We start from the raw sequence: 5396 nt of genomic DNA, 5'->3' as shown, positions 1-5396 counted from the left end.
GGTGCCTTCCGGAAATTAAAACACTAGCAAAATTCCTTGTCCACAAATTCCAAAATTCACTTGGTGGCAAAAAAATGAGCTGGCTCGGAGGAGAGAAGTTATTTGTCTTCCTTGGTCCCACCTGGAGCAGATAGTCAGACCTTTCGCTGCAGGCAGAGGAATGGGTTGTAGAGGGTGCCCCCCCCCCCCAGATTCGTCTTGGGGGACATTATGTGATATATAGTTCATGAGCACTTATTTGTCTACAATACGCAATGTTGTGAATTCCAGAATGCATCTGACCCCAAAGAGCTTCAGGTAACGGATGACAGGCCTAAGCCTTATAAATCCTGTTCAACTTTTAATGTGAGCATTTTTTTTTAGGGTCTTGCTTTATGAAGCTGGAGAGCCGGCCGTTCCCTATTCATTGGCTGCCTCCTTCCTGTCTCCTCCGGGATGCGTACGCCGCCGTCCTGCCCTCTGCCCCGGGAGGCCTCTGCAGTGGATGACCTCATTCTGGCTGACTCACTCGATGGCCAGCGCGGGGACTGGCCGGGAGCTAGCTGAAGGCCGGGAGAGGGAGGTTGGAGTGTTTCTTCCCCCTGCCTCTGGCCTGAGTGTCCGTCACTGGCCCTTCCTGCCCGGCAGCCCAACTCCCATCCGCCGCTCCAACACCGTCAACTGGGGAGGACTGTGTCCTGCCTGTCTGCTTCAGCTCTCAGGGGTGCTAACTACTCCCTGCAGCTGCAGACCTCTGGATGCACCCCTTCATGCTTGCTCTCTGCACCCTGCCCACACCTGGCGAGAACCCCTTTATTAGAGTCTCCCCATTTCCAACCATCTGGAGTGAACACTGGCTTCCTGTTGCACACCGACCAATACGCTGGCAAATCAGAGTCCTTGCAGTGCCCTGTAATATGCACTGATCTGAAATCAAGGGGCCCTAGTTTACGGCTTGGCTAATCTGGGGTACTTGTCTCTGGTCCTTGGTTTTTGCCATCTGCAAAAAGGGGCTGGTGATCCCTATTTCAGGGTGTAAAACCTGTCACTGCATGTGAAAATGTCTAGGAAACTATAAAGAAAAGCAAAGAGGGACACTGGGGGGCTCAGTGGTTGAGCGTCTGCCTTCGGCTCAGGGTACAATCCCAGGGTTCTGGGATCAAGTCCCACATCAGGCTCCCCGCAGGGAGCTGCTTCTCCCTCTACCTGTGTCTCTGCCTCTCTCTCTGCGTCTCTCATGAATAAATAAATAAAATCTTTTAAAAAATAAACAAATAGGGATCCCTGGGTGGCGCAGCGGTTTGGCGCCTGCCTTTGGCCCAGGGCGCAATCCTGGAGACCCGGGATCGAATCCCACGTCGGGGTCCCGGTGCATGGAGCCTGCTTCTCCCTCTGCCTGTGTCTCTGCCTCTCTCTCTTTCTCTGTGTGTGTGACTATCATACATAAATAAAAAAGAAATTTTTTTAAATAAACAATAAATATAAAGGATTTCAAGAAATCTTAAGAAATTAGAATATTCAGTTATTCCAAATATTGTATCCACCCCCCGCCCCCCAACTCTTCTGGATGAAAGAGTGTTTGCTTTGTGTCTTAGTCAGCTCAGGCAGCTATAACAAAAAAGGCCCAGACTGAGTGGCTTAAATAACATCTATTTCTCCCAGCTCTGGAGCCTGGGAAGTTCAAGAGCAAGGTGTCAGCAGATGGGGTGTCTTGGTGAGAGCCTGCTTCTTGGTTAGCGGATGACCCTCATCTTCTGCCTGCATCCTCACAGGGCAGAGAGAGAGAGAGATCCTGTAGCTCTTCCTCTTTTTATGAAGGCTTTATTTAGTCCCATCAAGAGGACCCCACCATCATGGCCTCATCTAGCCAGTGTCTCCCAAAAGCCTCCCCTTCCTACTACCATCCCATTGGGGGTTAGGGTTTCAACATATGAATTTGGGGGGTGGGGGGTAAACATGCAATCCATAATAATTTGTTTAGAGCAAAGTATACCTATGTTCTGTTCTGAGACCAGAGGTGACCACAGGTGACTTGAAAAAGGAAGCCCAAAGGGGATCCCTGGGTGGCGCAGCGGTTTGGCGCCTGCCTTTGGCCCAGGGCGCGATCCTGGAGACCCGGGATCGAATCCCACGTCGGGCTCCCGGTGCATGGAGCCTGCTTCTCCCTCTGCCTGTGTCTCTGCCTCTCTCTCTCTCTCTCTGTGACTATCATAAATAAATAAAAATTAAAAAAAAAATCTTTAAAAAAAAAAAAAAAGGAAGCCCATGGCCTTCCCCTTCTCTCCTTCCTAGATGTCTCTTTCAGGACTCAGCTGTTCTTTGCTGCCTAAACTTAATTTCTTTCTTTCTTTCTTTCTTTCTTTCCTTTTCTTTTCTTTTCTTTTTTTTTAGATTTTATTTATTTATTTAAGAAAGAGAGAGAGAGAGAGAATGAGTGCAGGGAAGGCCAGAAAGAGAAGAGAACCCCCCGAGGAGCACGGAGCCTGACGCAGAACTCGATCCCAGGACCCTGGATCCTGACCTGAGCTGAAGGCAGACACTTAACCGACTGAGCCACTCAGGCGCCCTGAGCTTAATTTCTATGATCCACTTCAGTGAGTGTCTTGGGCAGAAGCTCATGTACTTTAGTCTTACGCTAATCAATCATCTTTTCCTTTTTTATCTTCTGCCATTTTGTGATTATACAAGGTTTCATTTTTATGTTTTTCCAAGTCTTCAGCATCCTGTCCAGTTTTAGGGCCGCTTTATCTGCTTTAAAGCCACATTAATAATCTTTTGTAAGAATTCTAACAGTCATGAGAATTCTTCTTTTTTTTAAGATTTTATCTCTACGCTCAGCATGGGATTCAAACTCACAACCCCGAGATCAATAGTCACACGCTCTACCAACTGAGCCAGCCAGGCGCCCCTAAAATTCTCTTTGCCTCCTTATCCCAGCACTATCTCAAGCAACCATCTATGGATGGTTTTTACTAATATGAAGCTGTTGCTTTGGATTTAGTAAAATCTAGATCGATTTGTGTTTGTGCGTGTGTGTGTGTGTGTTTGGACAAAATTCACCAGAAAGATATGCAACTCTCTGATCATATATAGGCTTGGCCTAAAAAACACATCTTTTCCTGGAGCTGGTCTTTCCAGCGCTACATGGGTGTTCCCCATAAAAGGGAACAATCAACAAGATTAAGTTACTTTGAGTTCTTAATTGATTTTCCAGAACTTCCTCTTCCTATCACAAAACAGAGCCTTCGGAGCAACACATTCAGTTTAGCCTGGTCTTGCCTGGAGCTTTCGTAAACAAGATACATTCTGGAAACAAAAGTGATTTCACATGTACATGACTAACTAATGCTTTCAGCCTCCCAATGACCCTTATTATTTATCCTTACCAAATCTAGTGCCAACACAGACTCTCTCTGCATTTATACACTCCTTTTTTCAAAGATTTATTTATTTATTCGAAAGAGAGAGAGAGCGTGCACACTGGGGGGACAGAGGGGGAGAGAGAGAGAATCTCAGGTAGACCCCCCCACTGAGCACAGGCCCTGACGCGGAGCTGGATCTCACGACCCCGAGATGATGACCTGAGCCGAAATCAAGACTCTGTCACTTAATCGACTGAGCCACCCTGATGCTTATGTTACACGCTTTGAGAGTTGTTCAAATTCTTTTGATCCCCGGAGTTCTGTTGTACCAAAGATTTGCTAGAAGTAAAGAGGACATTCTTATACGATTTCATGATGCTTTGATAAGCAAAGATTTTGGTCAGGCTAATCACAGGAATTGTATTTAATCACTATGTCTTGGTATAATTTTCCTTCTCGATAATTTATAGTTATACCTTAAAAGAAAAACAGAGTCGATCCGTTGTAAGTAACACGGCAGGACACGTCTGTAGCATATGCGGTAACCCGTGTGCGGAAGCCCTACGCATCACTAGGTTCTAGGGCAGGAACGCACACCTTGCTGTTACCCAGCCCTCAGGGCCTGCAGAGCAGATGGATGCTCCCTCTGTCGAGCTAAACCGAGCTGAAGGTTAATTCAGAGGCGGTCCCCCCGCCCCCTTTTATGAGGGATCAGCCAACATTTTCTGTAAGGTCCCGGTAGTAAGTATGTGAGGCTTTTCAAGCCATAGAGTCTCTGTTACAGCCTCTCGCTTACCCCAGTGTAGTGTGAAAGCAGTCAGAGGCAGTAGGGAAGCAGATGGGCATGGCTGCGTTCCAATAAAACTTTATTTACAAAATGGGCATTGAGCTAGATTTTACCCAGGGGCTTAGAGCTTGCCATCCCCTGCTACATTGTACAGCAGGTATCTCTAACTTGGATCCTCCGTAAACCCATGTGCTTCTTCTAATGAAGATTCTCCACTGCTAATTTTTTCAAAAATCCAGTTCAGCCATTGGGCAACCCATCACAGAAATCATTGATTCGGGCAAGAATCATCAATGCGTATTACAACCTGTGGGAGAGTCTGATGAGAAACAAGATGCGTACATCTGGTCTTCAAACACCTCCCTACAACACACTTACTGATTACAAAGGGGGAAAATAGTGGCTTTACAGGGGAGAAACCTGGCAGAGAGCCCCTCCATCAGGTGATCAAAGTCAACACACCTGCTCATGGGATAAATCAACACCAGGGGCCTCACTTCTGTGGGATTCTCGCCAAAGACAAATAACCTGAATCTAATTGTGTGAACCCATCAAACAAACCCACCCAAGACATTCTACGTGCTTGGCCTGTACTCCTCATGAATATTAACATCACAAAGGACGAAGACTGAGGAACTGGCCCTAAGGAAGGAATAGAGAAGAGATACGATGAGTGAATGCCATGCATGATCCGGGTTGTTCTTCTGACAAAAAACGTTATGGGGAAGATTGGCAACATTTGAAAACTTCGTGGTCTACAGCTCAAAGAGGCTTTCGTATCAAAGCTTATTCCCAGATCTACAGTGGTTATGTCCTTGTTTTTAATTCGTACCTGCTGAGGAAGTTACAGCCAAGTGGGCGTCATGGCTGTAGCGAGGGTGACCAGTTGTCTCAGGTTGCCTGGGCCTGAGGGATGCAGAGCTTTTAAGGTTAAAATCAGGAAAGTCCCAGGCAAAATGGGAGGAGTTGGTCACTCTTGCTGCAACTGACTCTCAAAAAGTTCAGGTGAAAAAAAAAAAATGCCCGTGTGGGCACACGTGAGTGTATCAGACAAATGTAGTAAACGTTAACATTTGGGGGATATGAGAGACAAATCTTTGTTGCATGCTTACAACTTTTCTGTCCAAAATTATAGCAAAATAAGTTGAGAGGGAAGAAACCCCAACACAGTTTGAAGAAACATCACCTACAGCAGATCCAGACGCGTTCCGTGGGTCCTGGCAGGGAGGCCGCGCGGCCCCGCGTGGAAGCCGCACTCCCCGAGTTGT

General features: G+C 46.8%; 1 non-coding gene across 1 annotated transcript; it reads right to left on the bottom strand.

Moving 5' to 3' along the window:
* Positions 1-2810: 2810 nt before the first annotated feature.
* TRNAN-AUU (transfer RNA asparagine (anticodon AUU)) lies at positions 2811-2883 on the bottom strand. Its single transcript has one exon. It is a non-coding gene; the product is annotated as a tRNA-Asn (tRNA).
* Positions 2884-5396: the final 2513 nt, after the last annotated feature.

This window comes from Vulpes vulpes, chromosome 14 (genome assembly GCF_048418805.1).
Source record: "Vulpes vulpes isolate BD-2025 chromosome 14, VulVul3, whole genome shotgun sequence".
In the NCBI taxonomy this organism is placed as follows: Eukaryota; Metazoa; Chordata; class Mammalia; order Carnivora; family Canidae; genus Vulpes; species Vulpes vulpes.
Note: the sequence above shows the minus strand (reverse complement) of the source record. Positions and strands in the feature narration are given on the sequence as shown.